Raw genomic sequence first — 25,173 nt, 5'->3', positions numbered from 1 at the left:
TTATTTAGTATCCAAATTTTATACCCCAGATCATCCTTAACTTCTGCATTTGAATATAGGTGTCTCACATTACTAATTTGTTAGTCTTCATGCATGGCAATGAGTCTCAGACTCCCATTCTTGTTTTGCTTCAGCAACATGTCATTTTCTGACAAATTGGTGCAATGTAGGACAAACCCAAAGGAACATTTTGATTTATTTATACATTTTACTGGGTTTAAAATGAATTGCAGATAAAAACAGAAAATAAAAATTAAAATTAGCTCCTTGTACTCTGCATAGTGGGAAGAGGGGTGAGCTGAAGCATATCACACCCAGAAAGGGAAGATTATGTCCTTCTGTGGAGAAATTCCAAACATATTGATACAAATCCTTAACCCAGAGCTCTCTTGTGCCAAACATAACCTTAAAAAAATAACTGCCCAAACAAGCTCATATAGCTGGAGCATTTACTGCATTGTGAATTTTGTCCTCTTAACATCAAATTCTCAAAATCTATGGATTCTGGTATATATATCAATCTCTTATGGATTCTGAGATGCCTCCCCAAACGCTTGAACCCAAATCTGTGCCAGAAACTACAGAGCATTTCTAAGAATATCACAATAGTGGAGTAGCATTTGGAGACCTGACTTCTGCATGGAGAATAAATATTTCTTCATAAAAAGTAAAATCAAGTGTGATGTTTTTTACACTCTAGCAGGAATGACCAGTACAAGATACCTAAGCAATAGTGCCATACTACGATGACAGTACATTCTGATCCAGCCAGCTAGCAGTGCTTTCAGGACCTTCACCAACCTTTCTACCATGGACTGTGGGCTCTGGCCTCTCTGGGTCACCTTCATGACTGATAGCTGTTCTTCAGAAAGCCTCGCACTAAATTCTTGTAAAAATCTAAGAATCTTTTTGGTATTTGGGCTGCATTTGAAACAGTACTGGTGGACTGAGGAAGGCCATATTTTAGCCTTCACAGGAATGATATATTGACTTAGCTGGCAAATTAGCCTTCACAGGGAGTGCCCCAGGCCCTTGTCTGGCCAGAAGGGTTTTAATAGCTGCAACTTTGCCTCTTGTTTTGTTTCAGCCCATTGCCTGATCAGGAGTCTTTCTAGCTAAGTCCTTGTCCATGTTATCAGGTTATGAAGTGGGCCAGTTAGTTAGGAAATTCATTACAGGCACTGCTATTAAGTGGCTTACCTCTACTTAATTTCTGCATTCCTGTTTAGTGTGCTTCCTTTTATTCCATTAAAACTATGCTACAGAACAGTGTGCAATGGTCACATGGTAAAAATAGAGCATGCAATTTATAAAAACAATATTTCATTAAACAGTAATCAATATAAATCTTTTGTGAAGGGAAAGAAACTGGTCTCTTTCTGGTTTATTTTAAACCTGGTATTCAAAGCACCCCTGAAAGAGGATATAGAGAAAAAATACAGGACAAGGCACCATGATATCTCCCACTGAGGAATGTAAAAAGACTTATTATGTGTTAGCCAAGTGCTCTAATGAAGAATTAGTTTGAATAAGGCCACCTGGAATGAAGTTCAAATCACCCTAGAACTGAGCAGAGAAGTTCACCTGGAAGAAGGTCAGTTTGCCAGATTTTCATCTTGCTAGCCTCCATTCAAACTTGCTTACATTTTCATAGCACTGACTGTGATGTCTGACTAAGTTTTGATGCAATAAGCATGTTTCAATACTATACGAACACAATATTTCCATGAAATAATATCATGCAGATCACTGATTATTTAAATAACTTCAATGAGCTTTGCATCTCTCTGCTTTAAAGAGAAGTGCTGTAATTTTAGAGATATTTCCCTCTTAATGGAGGCAACCCACTTGTTAATATCATGTATGGCATCATCTGCAAATAGCACATTGCTGAGCTAAAAGGCTTTAATGTGGTAAATCAGTGGCCAAAGAACCAGTCACCATGGCAACTCTGTATTAAGTTTTCCTGCTACAACAATTGTGAAGACTATTCAATCACAACTCATTTGATCTGAATTCTTCTATATTTCTAAACGGCTCTCATGAATATTTTCACTTCTGAAATTTTGTCTTAGTTTTAGGAGAAAAAAAAACACAGCAAACTGAAAGGCTGAATGAAAGGCTAACTTTCAGAAGGTCAATATGAGTCCACTCTATATCCCTGGTCAAAAAAAAAAAAAGTCATATATATATTAGAGTTTATGTTACGTTGTCAAACACAGCATCTATCCACAGAGCCCAGTGAGTCCATCAGCTAGGGCTATGAAGATTTTGTCAGATCAGTCATCATTTCTTAATTTTTATCACATATCTGAGGGGCAGATTCTTCTTAAGAACAAAAATACTCCTCTGCCTTAACAACGAGTACCAGCCTGTCCCCAACTGAGGACAGCAGCTTTCCTATCACACGGGTGCAGAGCCATCTCAGGATTCTCAGTGCCTAGTCAGCATCTGGACTTGTAATGGGAATATCCACAAAGCAGAAATCACCTGCTATATTTTGTACAATGCCCCTTTATATTAGGGGCATCTCCTAAAAGCCTTTTAAGTCAATTTGTGCCTGGATATCCAAATACACCATGCTTTTCTGCTTGTGATCTGACCAGAGCTCTCTGCCAGGGCAGACTTAGAAGCAGTTTGGCTGATGTGAATGCCCATGTACTTGATTCCTGTGCTGGACTACTGCAACATAACCAGGAAAGAAAACATGCATTCCTTAGAAATCTCCATCTGATACAAATGCAGCTGCCCACCAGCTGAGGCCACCATGAGCATATCACAGCATGGCTCCAATCTCTGCACTGACTCCCCATTAAAAATGGGCAAATGCACGCTGTCATCCCAGCTAATTGGGCTCTTATCATGGGACTGACCTTTACCATCTGTGAGATCACCTCTCTGTCCATGACTACTGCTTTCTGTAGCAGCTCCTTTCCACTGGAACTAATGGTTCATAGATACAAGACTGCCACGATGAGGACAAGACCTTATGGAATGCTGGATAAGATTTTGGAAATAATTTCTGATGATTTTTTGAAAATGGTCACAGGAACCCGGTGCTTTCAGAATTATATTGCCCATTTCCCAACATTCATTACTTGAAATTTTAAAAATAGGTGACTGCTGCCTTTAGAAAAGCAAAAATAGAGAATGGAAAAATTACTCCTGAATGTTAAAGGAGTGGCTCAAATATACAGAAATAAGCCTTGTAAGAGAGCTGCACAGTCAGTGATACAGGTGGATATTGTATCCTCCTACACAACCCCAGTTGTGTTTGTACTTTGATCATCCCTGTTTCTGAGCATCAGGCTCTACCGAGCCCAAAGCTTCAGAGCAACAGATGAAGTGGAACTTCCAATTTCTTTAACATATTACTAAAAACATGAAGGCAGCATACTTTTACTTTTTATGAAATAATGCCTGCACCCCTTCTTATACAGGTGCACACTGTCTGAAACAATGATATACTAATTACTTAGCAGGGCCCACATCTGCTACCACAACACTAATAATTAACACAAATATTGGTGAAATTGAAGGTTACAGCAGTAAATTTAGTTCTGAAGTTAAAATTGTTCGTTCACCTAAATTCACTTAATAGAGAAGTCAGGTTAGATATAAAGATCTGAGAGTTTTAGATATGTTCCAAGTTTTAATATTTTGTTTATAAAACATATGGGCAGGGAAATGGTGTGTGGTTTCAGGTTTCCATTAAAATACTTAGCACATATCCATTTGTGCTTATTAAAAAACCCACACACTTTAATCTGACCATCTCAAAGAGACATAGGTGGGATGTTTTTAGTTTCTAGGCCACATTTAATTATTTTAATGAATTGCTACTACCAAGCAACAACAACAACATTCTGAAACCACACCAAGCTTCACATGAAATTAAAATTTGAGCTTGACTCATTCTGCCTATCATTACTGATCTTACCAGTCATTATACGTATTTCTCCTTAATCCTTCTTTCCTGTAATATCTTAAGGTTTGACTGCAAAATAGGGGCAAAGTCATTTAAAAACATGAGACACCAAATGAATGTCTACAGGTAAAATGTCTTATAGCAATGAAGTGTCCATTTATTTTAAAAGCAGCAAGGTTTAATGGAACATTACTGAAGCTTTTAATCTTTCCTCAAGATATTTCAGGCAGGCCTTTTCTCCTGGGAGCCTTGTCTGCAGGGATCCTAGAGCTAAACTGCAGTCAAGCTGCTATTTCAGCAAGGGTTGAAGTAGTTCATGCTTAAATTAAATTGCAAAACCCTCACAGCAGGAAACTGTAGTCACAAAAAAAAAAAAAATCTTTGTATAAAAGCCTTTGTCTTTAATCTCCTTCATTAGAAGATTAGAGGCTTAATTACGAGTTGCAGCAGGGCCAAACCCTACCTCTACTGGAGTTAAAATGGCTTTAGAGGGACCAAAACTTTGCCATGAGTATCAACACATGCATTGCTGTAATGCTCTTTACCTCATAATCTGTATGATTTAAAGACTTTCCTCCTCATAAGCAGAATTTATTAGCTCGCATCCACTGGCTCAGTAAGTATGGTTACATTTCTTTTGAATCAGAAGTGAATCACATTTGCAGAAAGCAACCCCATGAAAAACACTGTTTGCAAAAACTTAATTACACATTCCTGTGATCTACTGTGTATTTGAGTTACAGGTACATAAATTGAGCAAAATCATCTCCTTTGTCTACTTGCTAGCTCTTGGAACAGCACTTTTACTGTGAAAGTAGGCTGTGCCTACACTAGTGGGTTCAGCTAAAGCCTAGAACCTTTCCCAGGCACAGGAACACAATTACATGCACTAATAAATTGGTTGAGTTGTCTTTGGCATGCTTCTTTTTTGCCAACTAACAGTTTCCTGAATAGATCCTGGGTGCAGCTCAAGAGGCAGAGCTTTCCCAGAGCAGTTCCCAGGAGGCACCTTGGAGGCATTTAGCTGCAGGGGTGCAGACTATCCCACTCCACTTGGCCTTCTTATCCAGGGCTGTTCTCAAGCACTCTTCATTTACTAATGCAGATGTAGCCTTTGAGAAGTTCAAGAAAACTTTGAGAAGCAGAAGTTCACTATGGCCAGTAGTTGCACTGAGCCAGCCTGCTTGTCCTGACCGCTGCGTAACACCAGCTCTCCTGGAGGACCCTTCTTTCTTGTCTTGAGTATGATGAAACTCTTCAGAAGACCACGTCCAACAGAATCGCCTTCAGCTGTCAGCCATGGTCATGTTGGTAAATCAGAGCTCCACAATCACATGGACTCTAACAAAAGAAAACTCATTTGTGAGAATGATCTGAAAATCAGGCCATCAGTTTTGCAGCTGGGGCCCTTAGAATGCTAAGTGTCATATTCTTCCTTTTGAAGGGTCACTGTCACCCTGTCCCTCTTCCTTCTATTGCAGAAATGTTTCTAATTCCAGAGTTTCCACTTAATTCAATATGTCTATGAGATAGTAAACTCGGCAATGCTTGGTTGTCTATAAACAAGAACATACTGTGAAAGGGCACCGTAACACAAATGGTCATGTTCAGAATACTATATTTTTGAATAAGCAAGCGAAATGTCTGCTTTACAGATAGACAAGATTTTTTTATCATTATTCATGCTTTTTTTTTTTTTAATATTATAATGGGTGATTCTTTGGGAAGTATGCACTGTGGTAAACTGCATGCCACAAGCTGAATATTCTATAAGTGGTTTCAAATAAAAGTTCTTTCTTCTGTGATACACGTCACTAGTTAATCAGCTGAAGTCAACACAGGTCTAGAATATTTACTAAGCTTAATGAACAGTACTTTTGAGGAACTATATTTTAATCACTAGCTGGCTCCAAATGCAATTTGCTACAAAGCCAGTAAATGCAATTACACAAATAACTCTGATGTGAATTAATACATAACATTCACAAAAGCAACATAGATTCAAACACTACAATATAATTCAAACACACTGGGAAATTAACTAAACTAAGAAAAGAAGTGTATTTTTGCAGTTTCATTTTTGCTTCAATTTCTCTCATCTCCCATTAAAGTCTTCTGTAATTTCAAAACACACTTTATGATTAGAATACTGTAAATCACACGTCTTATATGGTAAAAACAGAACTTCCAAATGCCTTTGTAATTCTTTATATCATACGCTTCACGATCTCATTTTTTGTTCTGCATGAGGAAAGTACAAAATAAAAACCCATTTAAAGATTATTGTTCAAAATCCCAAAGTAATTAAGAAATCAGGCCATGGTCATGGGTGCGTGTGTGCATATGCATATGTGTATATATGTGTAAGTACATCAGAGCCACTCTGGAGCCTCTCCCAGGGTTACTAATTTGGGCATATCATCATGATGCCATGGTTATGCAGCTTCCAAGGCCAAAGTGCTCTCAATGGTGGCTGAATTGAAGCACAGGCCAAGTAAATACATCTCTATTACCTGCACCATCAAGGTAGATCTACAAGGATTTTATTGTGTAAAAATTAATGAATAGATGCTTTAATCTTTCCCAGTACAGGAAAAATCCTATAATCTGTTTTACTGAAATGGAGTCTTTATTCTGCTCAAAAATCTTCCTCTTTATTCCCAATTAGCAACTGAATGAAAAACATGTTTATAAAATAGATTGACAGCAATCTAGACTAAAGAGTCCTCTCTTGTCTCTGTGTGGGTATATCCACAAAACCAGTCACAGCTCAGATTATATCTAGGTAACAGACCTAGATGACCTTATTTTTAAGGTTTGAATTGGTCCAGAGACCAATTTAATTTAACTTTAATATATTCCTCCCACAAGCATTCTAAGTTTGAATTCATTATTCCTTTTTTTCAGTTTTGCTTAACTGGTAAATAAAAATTACTAAATAAATAAATAAATAAAAGAATAGAGCATTCTTCATCCAAAAGATTTTTTTTCTTCATACAAAGAGAATTTAATTAAATCAGATTCTAATCCAGTTAATTAGTGTTCAAACTGTGCTCAGACAGCCCTAAAACGTATTTGTTCCATCATCTGGATATCCATTTAAAAGCATATTATAAATCATTTCATTTTGCTAGTCTTGTAACAGTAATAATTATAAAACCAGAGCACATTTTTCTAGTAGCTATTAATACTCTTCAGGAAAAGTGAGAATGATTATCTCCATTTTACAGGTGGGGAAACCTATTTCCCATTTTGTTAATGATGCCCTCTTTCTTTGCACTTCATTAAGTCATTCACAACAGTATAAAGGGAATCTAAAATAGTGCCACAGTAGTATTTGTAGTGTGCACACTTTTTCATCATTTTGCCCTAGAATAACTAGCTTCTGTGCAGTCTTGAATCAGCTTTGGGGGACAAAATACAGAGCTTTATTAATGATATTCAAATCTACATGTGACTAAATACTACTCATGTAGAAACCCTCCACAGTGTAAAGCCATAGGGAAAAATCCTTAATAACTAAAGTTTCATGAATGGCAAGGAATAGAATATCAGCTTTTTAATTCATAAGATTTTGGAGAGTAATAAATAAATGAGAAAAACAACTTCTTTTATTCTGTAAAATACTTTAAATCTGCCTCTTAAAAATTTCTTAACTCTTAATTTGATGTCTAAGATAGCAGATCAGATACGAGTGTAGCGCTTAGCTGATTGCCCTATTACAAAAATCACGAGGTCTCTCTTGCATTCAGCCCATATACAGATATGCATCAATTCCAGGAAATGTTATCTTCAAATGATGTCTGAAGCACAAGATAAATAGGCTGTTGACCAATTGAACTTTCTGGTTATTTTAGCTCTTTTAAACAACTGAAATTGCTACTGTGGCCATTGTAACCGCAGCCAGTTTCTGTGTTATTTCTTTGAGTGACTGCTGTAAAAAATGTCATAGTGACCTTGAAAACAGAACTAGTGTGGGAACAGTGTGGAAGAGAAAAGACACTGAAACACCATTGGGGCAGCTCCATGGCAGATGCAGCTATTTCTATGCTGCCGTTTACAGCAGGGGGGGAACTTACTAGATTTCCCTTCAAGCCTCTCTCACTCTGTTGGCCAACAAGATCTAGCAGAAGAGTAAAGTGTAGTGCAGAATATTAGTGACTTCAGTTTCAGGGAGATGTATTAAAGAGTACAGCCCAGCGTAGGAGGAGGATGGCAGCACAGACATCTCTGGAGTGCCTGAATGTTACAGCTTCTGCCAAAGTGGCCCGGTGGCTCTGTCCACCGTGCAGTCTACATCCACTGCACTGGTCTTCTCATGGCTTCCCAGCAATTATTTTATTTATACTAAAGGTATTTTAAGAAATATGACAAGGAAAAATAATTTCCGTTTCATAGCTACATTTGGTATCATCTTTCTCACTTTTAATCATACAGTGTCATGTCTAGAAAGTCTATTTGGGGCAGAGACTGTGTTTATGATCTTTTTTGTACAGTATTTTGCACACCTGGGGTACTTCATACAAAATTTACAGAAGTTTTGTTGTTGACATAAGCCCCTGACTTGACATGCTGATAGCATAGATGCTTATGAAACAAATTTGTTGAAACAAACACATATTTGTTGTTCCTTTTTTCGTGTTTGGTTGTTTTTTGTTTGTTTGCTTGTTTTTTAACTTAATAAAGGTATAGTTTGGAGGTGTCACATTTCATTGTTTCAACATGAGGGTGGTGTGCTTATTCTTAACAGGAAGAAATTTGGCAATAAATGTGTAAGCTTTAATTTTATATGTTTTAATGACACAATATGGAAACACATTTAATCAGATAATATCTTTTTTTGGCATTTGTTTATTATTCTAAATATTCTGAAATTGTATACATGTAGACATTTCTGGTTTTGACAACACCTTGTATTCTTTGAGGTTTCCCAATTCCTACATGAAAGGATCACCCATAGTCAACATTACAAAAGCTCTGTAGTGGGAAAAGTAATACTGAATTTGAACCAAGGTCATACAGTGGCAAGAAACTCCCCTTGGAAAGGGGAGTAACTTCTATAAAGTGACGATATAATGCAAAGATTGTATTGGTAATGTGTTGAAAATATTTGTCTGTCTTCATTTATTTGGGGCTGTTTCTGAGATTATGTGGTGAAAGTACAGTTTCAAATGTATATTAATCATAGAATATATCGAGTTGGAAGGGACCCATAAGGATCATTGAGTCCAACTCCTGGCTCCACACAGGTCTACACAAAAATTCAGACCATAAGACTAAGACCACAGACTATGACTAAGAGTACAGTCCAAAACACTTCTTAAACTCTGACAGGCTTGGTGCCATGGTGCTTATATTGATAAGCATCATTTTCCATCATAGTTAGTAAAAATCTCACACAAGTACTGACAGTTTAAATCCAGCTGTTATGGTGGAAATTAACTTTCTAGAGCACTTCTCTGAATACATTTATAATCCATTATAATTTTAATTATAATATTAATATTTATTCTGTAATTCTATCTCTTAGAACTGTAATTTCATCAGCTCTTAGGAACTGGTATGATGAATATATTACAGAAGAGAAATAATACATATATTGGACAACATTTTACTACACTGCCGCATCGCTTTTAATGTTTCTCTAAGCAGCAAGAGAAAAAATTGTTGCATATTTCCACTCAGGACTTCATAAATGGGAGTAAGAAAGCTCACTTATACCTGCCATCTGTTCTGCAAGTAGAAATCTTCTCATTAGACTGAGATACTGCCTTCTCTCTTAACCCATGAGTATCTCACTGTGTCAAGTTGGTCTGTCCAGAATTGCTCAGAAGAAACATCAGTCTCTAAGACTCAGTCCAGCTGTCTTACCTCTCCAAGTAAGAAAATCTCGGAGTCACTAATAAACTTTTTCTGCATAAGGAAAGTGGGAAGAATTGGGAATGGGAAAAGAGAAAGAGAGAGAGAGAGAGAGAGAGAGATTCAGAATGGGAGTAAGATGAGCAATAGTTATGTGAGGATCAGTGAGAACAAAAACGGACTGCAACAGACAGAACAAGACAATAAACAGAAAAGCAGAAAAAAAAAATGAAAAAAAAATACAAAAAGAAATGGCAATGTAAATCATTGGAAATTTACATGAAAAGAGGTGAAATTAACAAGAAAGAAAGGAAGACATGTATTTTGAGTCCTCTTCCATCTGTTTCATATTCCCTTTTTCTATGAGTTGAACATTTTGCTAGTCTTTTAGTTTTGGGGAATAAAAAATAAAAAATAAAAGCCTTCCAGATTCAGTTAATTATGATTTTTTCTTTTTTTTTTCCTGATTGATTAAATTGTCATCTTTAAATTGAAAATTAGTAAAAAGAAAAATGCATCTGCAATCATGTCAAAAAAAAAAATGTTCTGCTTTTAAATATTTGCCTCCAGATTATAAGGAGGTCCTGCACCTGAGTCGGGGCAATCCCAAGCACAAGTACAGGCTGGGCAGAGAATGCATTGAGAGCAGCTCTAATGAGAAGGACCTGGGGGTGTTGGTTGATGAGAACCTTAACAGGAACCGGCAATGTGTGCTTGCAGCCCAGAAAGCCAACCGGACCCAGGGCCGCATCAAAAGCAGTGTGACCAGCAGGGCGAGAGAGGTGATTCTCCCCCTCTGCTCAGCTCTTGTGAGAGCCTACCTGGGGTGCTGTGTTCAGCTCTGGGGCCCCCAGCACAAGAAGGACATGGACATATTACAACGAGTCCAGAGTGAGGCTATGAAAAGGATTAAAGGGCTGGAGCACCTCTCCTATGAAGACAGAATGAGAGAGTTGGGGTTGTTCAGCTTGGATTAGAGAAGGCTCTGGGGAGACCTTAGGGCAGCCTTCCAGCATTTAAAGGGGACCTACAGAAAAGATGCTAAGAGACTCTCTATCAGGGTTTGTAGTGGTAGAACAAGGGGTAACTATTTTAACAAAAAGAGGGTAGGTTTAGTTTAGATATAACGAACAAATTCTTTACTATGAGCATGGTGAGGCACTAGAACAGGTTGCCCAGAGAAGCTGTGGATGCCCCATCCCTGGAGGTGTTCAAGACCAGGCTGGATGGGGTTTCAAGCAACCTGGTCTGGTGGGAGGTGTCCCTGCCCACGGCAGACGGGTTGGAAGTAGGAGATCTTTAAGGTCCTTCCAGCCCAATGCATTCTATGATTCTGTAATCATTTTTCTTCACAATACTTTGAAAATATTCAATAAATTATTTAAATAATTTTCTACTTAGTAAAAAAAATTCAAAGAGTTTTATATTTAAATTAGTCCTTAATTTTAGAATACAGTATTTACTATTGGTAATCAATATTTAATCACAGCATACAGTGCTTCACTAAATTATTTTCAGATGAACTGAAGTCTCAGAGGATATGAGTGGTATGGGCCAAAATAAATGTGTTTACAATCTCTTTATGGATTTGCATTTGGACATCACCTTCTTCCCTTTGTTGTTTACCTCTCACCTACTTAGTCGTTGCAACCGAAACTGAATTAGGTATTTCCTCGCCTTCCACAAGTTTTCTCACTAGATATTACAAAAATGTCTTTTTATCCTTCTAATATTGTAGGAGAATCAAATTTCAAAAGTTCAAAAGAATGTCTTGGAAGTTTTTAGAATTTAGGAGTTCATGTCTCTTTCTAGTTCACTTCATGCTCTTGTCAATTGTAAACCTTCAGGAGCACATGATGTAAGAAGCCCTTAGGGACTATTTATAGTCTTGTTTATTAACTATATGGTGGCTTGCAGCCTATAAACATTTTTACAAAGTCTGGTTTAGTTCCCGTTGGTTATTTATTCATCCTAATCCTGTTTGAAATGTTCTGAGCAAAATGTCTTAATAAAGACTTGTGATGATGGGTTCCGTCAGCTAATTTTATACCATATAAATGACTATTTTCTGTCAGGTCTGCTTTTATAGCCTTCATTATTGCCACTGAAAATAATCTACTCATTCTATAACAGTGCTAGGCTCTGCACCAGTACTACTCTACAGTGTTTTGTTATATAAATCCAGTTGTGACCTCTAATTGGGATATTTAAGTAACAATGCACAGCTTCATACATAAGAGTTTTATCATCTTTAATGTATTTTCTGTTACACTCCTGGAAGCATTAGGTGTGCAAACAGTTGAATCTTTTAATAAATTGGAAAAGGAGGACTAAGACACCAACAAAATGCCTATACCATGTCAATCTGAGTTAAACAGACTTTCAACTGTTCTCTGGCACTGGAGTTGTATAGAACTGTTTGTGTTCATATTTTCAAATAGGGATCCAACAAAAAACTTTCTTTTAGGAATGGTCCTCTGCCAGCGATCACTCCCAAAGCAAACCCAAGAGATGTTTAGAAGGATGCTAGTTATTACAGACCAATAGTTTGACAGGGAAGATTCAGTTACTGCAGTGGGTTCCAGTTCTAGTGCCCAGGCACAGTCCATCGTGATGTTTAAAGTCTGCTAGTAAAGACTTCTGCTTGAGAGAAGAAATGAGGAAAAACAGTCTGTCCTTGTTGTTAAGAAAAATTCTTTTTTGCCTTGTGATGAAGAGTATGGGCCCTGTAAAAACCACCAAAAGGCACCTGGGTCTAATTGTTAAAATGGGTGCAAGTGAGATAATTGGCTGAGAAATAAGGAGAAAAGGGAAGGTGTTGTTCCTTTCTCTCTGCTTTAAAAGCCTCCCTGTGTAGGAAGCATGTAGCTGTTGGAACAAGAGCAACTGCTTTCTTCAGAAGAAGCTGCAGTGCTTTAGCTGGAGCCACATCAAGCTCCCTCCTTTTGCTGAGTTTAACACAGCAGAGATGAGATGCTGCCTTCCTCTCTTTTACTGTAAAGAGACTTTCTGGAACTATAAACCACAAAAGTTGCATTTGGTGAGCTGACCGATAGGAAGCAGGACTAGTTTAAGTGACAGATTTTTTAACTTCTACAATATTTACAAAATGTCTTGATTTTATTCAGATCTTGACTTAAAGCAGATTCACGTTAAAGACATGATTTTCCTGTTTTCATAAAAGCAGACAAAACTTAGCACAGGTGAATCTGTAGCTGGTCTGAAAGCTGGAACTATGACCCTAGCCACCAGACTACTGATCCTTATATTCCTCATTTCTCAAATAAATTGCTCTAATAATCTGCTACCTCACATGAAACAGCTTGTTTCTTGCCTCTGAGTATATTTTGATATGTTACATGGACCTAGACCAATCTTCTATACAGAGACAGATTAACCACAGCTCCACTGAAAAACAAAATAGATATTTCTCTTTTGTAGAGAAGCAAGAAGCAGTGCGATAGCTATTGACTTCATCTAAAAGATGTATCAAAAGTTTTGATTGGCTGTTGAGTTTTATTCTGAAACTAACAATTAAAGAAATAAGTTGAAGTGACCTGTCTCAATCATATAGATAATTTCAATAAAATAATCAATGACAAAAAATAAAAGGGAGAAAAAAAAAAAAAAAGATGCTTTACTCTGGGGATATATAGGCACTGTATATTCATGCAAAGTCACTAAGAAAATATGGTCCAATCACTTTCTCTTACCAGCAATTCACTCAAGACATGTTTCATTTGGGTTTTCACCACAAATAAAGGTTATATACCCCATGTTGCACAACTGGGACTTAGCAATATGCTATATTGCCATCTGGTTTTGTTTATCACGGATTTTAACTATTAAACATTTATTAAAGACCTTATTGGTTAAGCTATTCTTCAATAATTGTGGTTATTATTTATTAATCATAATATATCTGCATAATTACTTAGGGCCTCCTTCTGGTATCCTTATTCACGCTGAGTAATAATTTACTCCATGACCTATCCCAATAAAACAAACCACGGATCTAGCTAACTCTCATCACAGATTTGGGAAACAAAACTGGTTTTCCTGCGGTATTTGCACCATGTCTATTAAGTTAAATGGTCAAGTGTATGCACATATGCATGTGTGTGTTTCAATTGTCTGAAGAGTTGTGTGAGGTTCTGATTAGTAATTTCAGTTTAGAGATGTGTATGTTGCTAATTTTTCTGAGATAATGAATTGGCAGGAAGGACACATCTAGATCTGTCTCTGCTATGATTCAATCAATGTTATTAACACAAATTTTATAAGGCAGATAATGCTCAGTTTCTTAAGATACTTTTTATGGTATCTTATTCAATACCTATTAGTGTCTTTGGCTAATTTATAATGCAGACTAAGATTCACATTTTTTCAGACAGAAATGTACAATTTTGTATAACTTGGAGATCTGAACATCAGATGGTTCACTTGTTTAAATTATCCAAGCTGAAGAGCACAATCTGACATAAGATACATCTTAGCTAATTTTAAGGAAATTGTGAGTGGGCCACTCAATAAAGAAATCAGGTTTGCCACTAAAAAAAAAACAAACAAACAAAAAAAAAACATACTAAATTATTTGACTTAATACAATCATAAGATGATTAATCTTTGAAGGTGCTTTTTACACCGTACGTACACATAAACTAGTGAAAGTAAAGATAACAATGTATGTGTTTAAGAGGAAGGGAGTCTGACATTGCACAGATAATCAAGGAAGAGATTATTTTGAGAAAACAGCATGTAACACAATTAAGAGCCCTTGAGAAACAAGACATCAGGTCTCTGCTTGCTATTTGTGAATGAGGAAGACATGCCGCAGTCCTAATGAGTCTGATCCAGACAAGAGATTAAATAACCCGTTTTCTTACTTCAGGCTGGGAAAGCTGTAAAGGCCAGAACATTTCAACATGTTTATGACATATTGGATTTGTGTTGTCATATATAGATGAGAACCTGTGGCATTAGAAAAAGGGCAAAAATAAGTTTGTTTTCCTATTGACTTTCAGTTCTCAACAATGAAAATGATGCTAAGGCACTTATATATATAAAAAATTATTAAATGATTGTGCTACTTTCAGCATTGGCTCAGCAATCCCCAGACCAACAGAGCTTACGAAATCCACCAAGAATATATTTTAAAAAGATAAATATGTTATTGAATTAGACTCATTTGATCTTTGCATATTACTATCATGTATTTGAGCAGAGACTTAGGAAGGGATGTGAGCATGTAATTGAACTTGTAGAGAGTTTTTGGTACTCTCTAGGAAGTGGAGTGGGTGGAACTTTGTCTATGTGTAGAAGAGCTATGACCTTTGATCAGGGGGACTTTCTTAGGTGGAAATGAATTTAGCAGAAGCATTCTGGAATTAGAACAAGTAGATGCTGAGAATAATAGCTTGCCCTTTAAAATGTCCTTTTATGCCAGAGGCAAAATTAGTGTTCTTTTTTTTTTTCATATTCCACCTGGTCATTATTCAAAACCATTGTATGTGCTGCATTAAGATTAGAAGCTAGGCTTTCCTGTTGCGATTAACACAGATGGCAAAAGCAAAAATAAACAAAACATTCAGGGGCTATATGTATGCTTTCAGTGTCTCTTCATTTTCACCAGATGAAGTTATCTTAATCACAAGCACAAGAAACCTTGCCTCAATATAGTACAATACTCCAGTAATCAAATGTAATCGTTTTATGACAGCAGGTTAAGAAGTGTAACATAAAAATAGAACAGAATTTAAACAGTCTCTTTGACTCTTTGTCCATTCTGATGCACTTCTTCTGTGGTATGCATAACTTCAACAAGTTTGTTTTGCTCATTAAGCCATTTAACCATCTAAATACCATCTGACCTTTATGAAAAAGTAAAGAGGATTTTGGAAGGAAAAATTCTTCAGTAATAACGTGCACAGGTCTATACTGCTTTTTCATGTTTTACCTAAGCATCCTTCTCTTTGAATCTTTTATTTTAGATTCTACTAGCCGTAACAAAGGACCATTCATTTACAGAACAGACAAGAAATTCAGCTTTGAAATTCCATTGTAGCCCCTCAAACAGCATCTCATCCTTTAATGACTAAGTGCAAGTTTAGTAGCTGCTGAGCATCTCTATGGGAAAGATTTATGCAGTTCCATCTTCTCAATAATCTCTCAGGCTTGGCCAATGCACTATAACTTTCAGTCAAGCATGCTGGCTGGCATTATTGATAATGTAGTTGGGGTTCACTAAATCATATTTTATATAGTTGAAAAGGGCAAAAGAATTGAACTGATTCCAGTTCATGGGACTTTTAGGAAGCCACAGGGGATGGGGCTGTTTCTTTAGCCTTTAGTGCTCTCTGTGTTTCAGTTTTACAGTCCATGTTAGAAAACGTCACTGTCCAATACCAGTCTGGATTAGACAGTCCTTCTCTTGCATCCAGATCAGCCTTAGGCATACAATGGCCCAATGACCTTGGGCAAGTATCTTTGTACCAGGCTGATTTCTTTTAACTTCAGGCTGCTTTCTCCACTAGCAGTGTCCATCTGTAGCAGTGTCTAGTTTTTAAATGCAACCTGTATATGTTGTCCTGAGCTCCAGCTGCGTCAGTGATAGCAGTCCAGAAGGCAGTCCAATTACTAAAACTACTTAGGGACCTACCTCATGCTTTAATCCTCCACTTGACAAAAACAGAGAGTTGCAAGCCTGTTCTTTAAACACGTTTGGAACACAAAAGTGCAAATAACTTAGAGATTAGAAGATGTAGTAATTACAATAGTAACATGGCAGTAATAATGCTTACAAAATCCAAATTCAGGTTTTGATACATTTTAATACAAAGATATTTCTTGACCACTGACTCAAAGAAAAAAAATAAATAAAATAAATAAGATTTTTGTTCTCTTCCTAAGCATTTGTCAAAATTAAATAAAAACTGTCTAAAATATAAATTACAGAAGGAGCATTTATTCTGACAAGGTATCTTTTCACATATATATGTGTTATTTGTTATGAATATGTAGTTTAATCATAGTTGTTTTCTTTCCCCCCCCAAAAAAAAAAAAAGTGTTTCTACCATATTATTTAGAGAGCATGCTCTGAAATGTCATGACCATTTACTTTGTGCAGGAGAAGAGTAAAAAAGAATACTGTGGTAAGCAGCTGAAATTCCCAACTATGGTATAATTTTGCACTCTATTACACAGAAATTGTTGAAATCAATTAATTTAAGACTGTATTGTAATGCATATACACCAGGGGGCAGAGTAAAGGGCACTTTTAACTTTGACATTTCCTGTCTTTGAGTGCACAATGCAACAGTACAGTTGAACAGTGAGCATAAGGTTTTTTGCATTTAATAGAGTATTTATAATTCAAGTCAGCAGTAGCATCTTCCTAATTGCCTTATTGCCAGTTGTCATCAGATGTTAAGCTAAAGACTGAATGATGTGTAACAGAAATGTGCTGCTGCAGTAAGAAGGAAAATAAATTGCCCTTTGCCATATCTTGATAACTCAAGAACCAAACATAAAGTACTTGCCTGTGCAATACTCTATCCAAGCCTGTCTCACCAGTGTGAGGATTGCAGGAGTCTTCCCCCCCCAAAAAACAATACTTATTGTTATATAAAATTGTTGTATAAAATTGTTATATAAAATATATAAATATAAAATATAAATATAAAATACATACTTATTATTCCCCCCCAAAAAACAATACTTATTTTAAAAGGCGGGGGGGGGGGGGGGGGGGGGGGTGGGGAGGGATAAAAAATTGTAAAAAATTGTAAAGGAATGTTCCTTTTTGCAGTTGGGCAATTCCTGAAATGTCATGTCCTCACTTGCTTCTTGCTTCCAACTCAGAGTGCTTCATAATACCTGGAGTGCTGGCCACCTGATGGGGAGGTCTAAGCTAACATGACTGCAGCTGTTGACTAATAATTTAAAATCCACATTTACAAACAAGCTTATAATAGCCTCATGCTCAAATCAATGAAATTTTGCAACTATTTTAAAAATTATAATCAAGTTTAGAGAAAAATTGAAGTCAATTTCTCTTTCCTCTTTTGTACATTTTCATTCTCATGAAATTACTGTGAGTTACTTAGTAAATCTGACTGAAAAGTACTAGCTGAAACCAAAGGAAAATGTTCTTAAAATATTATTGTAAAAGTTTTATAAAGTATTTGCTTATTACTTTTAAAATAGTAATAATAAATTTAATAAATTAGTAAAAAATAAATAAATAATTAAATAAATTTAATAAATTTAATAAATTAGTAATTCCTCTAACACAAATTGTTTCTTCAAAAAATGGCTGCTTTAAGCACTGAAGTAGTAGAAGAGGACCTGCCTTTTAGAAGATACAAATGGGATGTTCAGATTATAGCTCAGTTTATCTTCTCTGTCTTGTTGTTTGAAGCAAAATATTATATCTGTATGCACTTTATTTCAGGACTATTAGGACTAGCATTTTAGTGCTGATAGCTCTTTCCAAATATTAGTATATGTTCTTCCATTCTTTTCCTGGAGAATTTAAAATTGAATCTGAACTATTAAAGATAGTAGAGATATAATAAGTTAATTTTAATGTCATCACATCTTTTTCAGCTACCCTAGTTTTTTTATGTTTTTGCTAATGAAAATCAAATGTTCTTGACATGAATTTTTTCCTAACATACAACTGTTTGTTAAAGGCACCTGTTCAATTATTTATTTGACATAAATGGTCTTACAATTAATATGAAAGAACATTTCTTTTGTCTACTGCCATGTTATATCAGGTATGCGTGAGAATTGGGAGGTTTTGAAAATGTTTGAGAATATTTGCAGAACTCTCCTCAGTCCTGCAAATATTTTATCATATTTCATTCTGCTATAAAAAGTGTTATAAATTCTATAGGAATCACTAAAAAGATGAAAAACATTTTGTAATGTTTTGTGTATGTGTGCACAGATACATGCGTACACATAAACTGAGTCCAAATTTGAAAGACTAAGTTTGAGGTGAAGCCCAGTAAAATTAATGGTAGTTTATGTATTTTTTTCATTTTATTTATATCCAGTCCTGGGTGGCTTATTCCATCACAATATTGTGAGGTTCACAGAAAGAGTGATCTTTTGTTTCTCTGTTGACAAGTTGCGTAAGGGGGGTAATTTCCATCACAAAATGTAAACGGGATTACATCAGAATCTCCCAAACAGTGTAAATGACCATCCTGCTGTTCAGACCTCATAATAAATACTGATGGCTGTCCACTGAGAGTATAAGCTAAACTGAATAAGGTCTCCATGGGGCACAATTTAGAACAGTAGGGATGTCTGCCTCGATAAATGGTCGGTTGATTTAGAAAAATGATGCATGAGATCAGAATGACAAATTAATTTGGCCTGGGTGAAAAACCATACTTTATTTTCTCTATCCCCTATGTACAGCACACTTACACAGACTTTGCCTTTCAAAATTTAAAAAATTCATAGGTTTCACAGAAAAAGTCAGGATTACATATCAATAGAAGTTCTGCACTACCAGTGAATATACTATCATTACAGTTAAAACTGAGTGCATATACAATTTTTAATTTCCATGTAATTTCATAGAAAACAAACGCAGCAGCAGGAGGCAGTAGGAAAACTTCTCAGTCCTGTTTTATCTGTTGTATCCAGGCTGTTGTATCTGACAACTCCTGCCTGATAGTTTTGTACAGAAATACAAAAGACGTTGAGATTCCATACAATTAAATCAAAAACAAAAATGGATCTTCAAATAAAAAATGTCTTTACATTAAAACCAGGCAAAATTGTTTCTCCCCTCTTTTCCCCCAAAAGGAAAGGCTGTCTCTCAAGTGAGGTTCAGCATCAGATAACATTATTCTTGTTTCTTTCCCCAGAAAGTTCAGGATAATTATTTTATGTTTCTGCTTGGTTACGTATATGAATGTGTGTTTGTGGGTTTTATTTAAACACAGATATTGTATATGTCTTTTTCTTACATCTTACGTGGACCACATATTGAAATAGGAAGATAGGAACAAGAGGATAGGACAAGAGAAAATGGCCTCACGTTGCACCAGCAGAGGTTTAGGTTGGATATTAGAAAAGATCTGTTCACTGAAAGGGTTGTGAGGAACAGGCTGCCCAGGGAAGTAGTTGAGTCACCATCCCCGGAGGTATTTAAAAGACATGTAGAGGTGGTGCTTAGGGTTTAGTAGTAGACTTGGCAGTGCTAGGTTAATGGTTATACTTGATGATCTTAGAGGTCTTTTCCAACCTAGATTCTATGATTTTCTGAAAAACTAGTCTCAGATATGTCATCAGTGAGAAATGCTGTGGTATGTAGTTCAAGAGTCAGCATTGCTGATATTCGTAAAACTGCAAACTGAAGTTAAACACAAGAAAAAATAAGACAAAACAAAATGAATAGCTCTCACAGAATCAATAGAAATAAGAAGGGGGGAAAAAAAGGAAGAAAAAAAATGAAGAAGAAGAAGCAAAAAAAAAACAGCCTAGGCTGCATTTTATCAGTACATCTCAGCACATGGAAAGTGACGTAGCTATTTATAGCAAGCAGTCCTTTCCTGTTTTCCACTAGGTTTTAAACCCAATAATTATAGTGGATAATCAAGCATTGAACTCTTCCAAAACATGAGTCTAGACCTTAGAAACAAAGTACTCTGCTAGCTTACAGTTATTCTTATAATATGGCTTGCTCAGGGGATATTTTTTAGGCCTTTTCCAAAACTGTGAGATAAGAATCAAGGCATTCTTCCTTCAGGCCATTCATCCAACTTCCTGCCATTCCATTATGTTTCCTTGGACCACTAGTACCCAAGGAGGACCTAGAAAAGTTAAGAGGCATCACCATCTCTTAACACCTCTTGCCACAAAGTATGTGGGAGAGCCCTCTCCATCTGTAACCAATTCCCCAGTAATTTGAGGAATATAAACAAAACAAAGGTGGAGATGGAGGAATCTATTTCAAGCTTGGAAGTATACTTCTGAATGCACCTTAGGGCTGCTGGGCCCTTTCCTTCCCCCTCCTGTAGCATTGCTGCACAGTTCAGGGTCTGAAGGACAAAGGGAAGGAATAGCAAAAGCAGAAAAGATTCAAATAGCAATTTCAATAACAATCTCTCCCTAATATCCTATCAAAAAGAAGAAACCTATGGAAGGCCTCACAGTTCTGTTTCAACCCACTATACCTTGTCCTCGGAAATGGTAATTCATAGCCAGCCAGAGTGGAAGGAGGTCTTCGGGGAGGAATGGAGGTGAGGGAAAGGGGGCACCCAAGTGAATGTTCAGTGCTTTCTCCAGCTTTTCTGAGATCCAGATAGACCATAAAGAGCCTGGAGTCTCAGATGTGTGCCACTTAGAGACAGGTGAAATCATTTTCCCACTGAAAAAAAATAATCAACTCAAACTGTAAACACTCATGGAGCAAAGAATTGCTGCTGTTTATTCAAAAAGGCTTATGGAGTAGCATCAATATCTTTCTCAGCCCTAAGTACCCCCTGCCTTCCTCACTCAGAAGCATTAGTGAGATAAGAAAAACAATGATTTTTAGAGACAAGAGCCAGAATATTCTTGGCAATTACAGTAAAAGTAGGCAAATTTATTTCAAGTGCACAGTGTAATTACATGATTTCATTGATGATAGATGTTATTTCAGACTTACAATATTTTGTCTTTAAGGTATGATCAGTTTATATTTGGGCAGTTGGTAGGGAGGAAATGTAAATTTTTTATAATGTCATTTAGTTACATTCATTGAAAAAGCAAATTCTGGCAATGCCCAGCCCATATTCTGGCAGCCCTCTTAAAGGTCAGTACAATTATTTTTAAAACACTCATAATATTTATTATTAGCACCACCAAACTGAGAATCAGACCAGCCCTCTCTCTGCTTAGTACCCCAGATCATGTCTCCTCAAAGAAGAAAAGAGCTGAACTTTGGACTTGCCTGAAAGATGAGTGAGTGGGGCAGCCAAGTCTGAAACCTTGTCCTCCAGTCCAAGAGTCTTTACCCATAAAGCCACCTCCCTCTGTCAAACTGGGGGGCAGACCATTTCAATGTAGAAAGAGCCCACGGGCTATATCTATAACAATATGTTTCAAACACAGAATTCAAAGCTCTTTACCAAGGATTACCATTATCTTCATTTTACATACACAGGAAAAAAAAAAAAAAAAAGAAAAAAAAACAATAGGGAAGGAGACATTTTTTGCATATGAGAACAGGAGAAGAAATCACTTCTTTATTTATCATCCAACACAGTTTCTTTTAGGCTACAAACTTGAAAGCCACTGGAAGCTGCCTCTCCTCACAGAAGCAAAACCAAATAACAATGACTAAATATTTTTAGCAAACAGGCAATTTCCAGCATATAACAGTGTTGCAGAAAGTGTATACCTTCCTACATTCAGAACAAAGATGAAGGACTAGATCTCCAGTGCATGCCAGTAAATCCACTGGCTTTAGTGAATTCACATTAATTTACATGGGTGAATTCAACTGTTATCTACCAAAGCTAAAGTGATAGTTATAAAAGTTTCTTTATATAAAGTTTCTCTATAAAAAGCAATAATCCTCCCCCCAGAAATCTACCTGTCCCAAAGATTAAGTTTTGTTCAAGTGAAATTACTGAACGTAGAAAATCATCTTTATAAGTATCCAGAGTCAACCTTAGCTTTGGAGAGATTGTGTCCCCTGTAACAACTTCAAGGAATTAAACCCATTCCAGAGGTTAATTACAGGTCTAACCTGAATAAAAAAGCTAACACTGAATGTGACTTTCTCTTGAAATCTTGACAACAGAAAACATTTTGTACTGGCAAGGTAATGTTTTAGGTGACCTCACAAGTCTTTTCCACCTCTAGCATCTGCGCTTTCAAGAATTTCCAAGGTAACCAGTACTTCAAATAGGCTACAGGAGCCAAGAGGAAGCTGGGTATTTTCTTAAGGTTGGTTTCCTTTGTTTGTTTGTTTGGGTTTTTGTTTTGTTTGATTTGTTTTTTTTTTTAGTGTTGGTGGCGGTGGTTTTGTTTGTTTGTTTTTTGACTGTGGGTTGTTTTTTGTTTGTTTGTTTATTTCTTTGTTTTTTGAGGGGTGGAGAAAGCAAGATGTGTAATTCCTCACTAATGTTTCTATTTTTCCATCTATTTATATTTTTTGTACACAGAGAATGGCGTTAGTGTCTATTGGCAAAGTTAAGCCATACTTAAGATGGGATGTATATTTACTGCACATCCCTTTAGCACCCAAAGCTTTTGGTTTCACTCCCTTTACTCTTTTCGTTTTGCCTGCAAAACGAAAGTACATTTGTGGCATTATAGCTACCATAATGGAATATGACAGCATAGAGGCAGGAATGTCATTGTATTGCCATGGCAATAGACAAACAGTGTTTATTACTGGAAGTTTTAGGCTTTCACTCGAGCATTGGAAGCACATTTTAGCTCTGTCTTCTTATGCAAACATATTTTAGTGATTTTTGGCTAGCTTCATACTGGCTGGCTCAATGAGGTGCAAATTAAACTGCAGTTCTGTAGGCCAGGAAGATCTCCTGCTCTACCGAGAAATAAATCACCTTGAAATGACAGATTGCATTTCCACTGCCACCCCCTCCCTCAGTCATGGCAGGGCATCGTACCTTTGTATTCTGTCCAGGGAGCTCTGTAATACACTGGTGGTCTCCTGCTCCTGAGTCCTTTGTTTAAAGCAAAGATGAGCTTAGTCCCTTTACTTAGCATGTCTGACAGCAGCAGTAAAACCAGCACTGTAACTTTTACTTATAGTTGGACTAAGCTGTAATTGACATACTGTTCAAATCAAGATAGATGCTTATTTAACATACTGGCATCTTAAGTAATTACTTGAACCTCTGAATTGCCTATACTTATATTGATCCCACTTAAATGATTTTCTTAAGTGAAATGTAAATTATCCTATAATTACAATTGTCAAGATTTATCATAAGTATCAGCATAGATGGAAGAGCCTTGGGGAAAAAAAAATTATCTTACTGTAAAACGCTCAAATTAATTAGCAGGCCAAAAAGTACTTGTGATTCAACTTAGATTCTATAGCTAATATTCTATTAATGTTTTTTTCTCTTTTAGAAATGTTCCTGTTTTATTTTCACCAAATCCAGTAAGGTTAATTATTGATCATTTAACATCTACAAAGTAAGCTCATTTAAAATATTAACTGGAATAAACTGATACTTCCAGGATCTGCTGTGACCTGAAAACATACATAAACTAGGGAAGACACCAAATAGAAAAGTGACAAATATTCTTTTGTTGTCCTTGTTCTTTTGGATCTTAAGGAAAAAAAAAATTGTATATAAACAGCCTCAAAGAAAGGAACGTTAAAGTATCACTTATCGCAGAACTATCAAATCATGGAGTTTAAGGAAATCTCAGACACTTAGAAAGTGCCTATGGCCCCAGCCAAAATCGATGCTATAATACATTGAACAGTTTATTCAGCCTGCTCCAAAAGTCTACTGGTGATGAAGATTCGTGCCCTTCCCTGGACAATCCATTCTAGTATTTTACAGTCCTTAGCAAATCCTTTCTAACATCCCCTATGATTGCTTGGGATTCATCATGGCTCACCCACCAGACACAGAGCACAGAAAAAGAAAGCTTTTCTCTGCAGCAACCTGTACATACTGGATTGTTACCACATTACCCTACCGTCTCCTTTTCAATAAGATAAACATCCTCATATCATTCACTCTTCCCTTATAATAATGACTTAGAAAATTTGAACTCTTTGCTGGTTTTCAGATACTGTTCAGTATCAGGCCTTTTCAGATACTTTGTCACTTTCTTGGAAATGGAGTGAGTACAACATGGGACCCTGCTACATAAATGGATTAAATATTTACTAAGATTTAAAAGTTAGTTAATACGACCAGTCACTCCTAGAAGATTTTGTATCTCTTCATCACAACATTATTCCTGTCTTTTTCTATGAATTTACTGAGTAAATAGTTAACAATATTGCAGGGCAATACCAGGGTAGCACCTAAAAATTCACTATTGATACAGCATGTGCTGCAGCACAAGCTGTGAACTAATGGGACAAAGTATTCAGACTGAAATTTGCACAGTAAGCCTAGAGAAGCTTGACCTATGTGGACACTAGGTGGGCAACTATGGGATAACTAAATGAATTTTATTAAGCCACAAGAGGAGTAAAATCAGTTGATTAAGATCAAGAAGGTAAGATAAACTTTGTGTAGAACAGAACCTGTGGATGGATGTACTCCAGCATGACTGATAACCCTCTAGAAACCTGTTTCCATACTTATAAGGCTGGAAATCTTGAAACAACTTATTAAAAGCAAAGGTCCTAAGATTATGTGGAGTGGTAATCAAAA

Source organism: Anser cygnoides, chromosome 4 (genome assembly GCF_040182565.1).
Source record: "Anser cygnoides isolate HZ-2024a breed goose chromosome 4, Taihu_goose_T2T_genome, whole genome shotgun sequence".
NCBI lineage: Eukaryota > Metazoa > Chordata > Aves > Anseriformes > Anatidae > Anser > Anser cygnoides.
Note: the sequence above shows the minus strand (reverse complement) of the source record.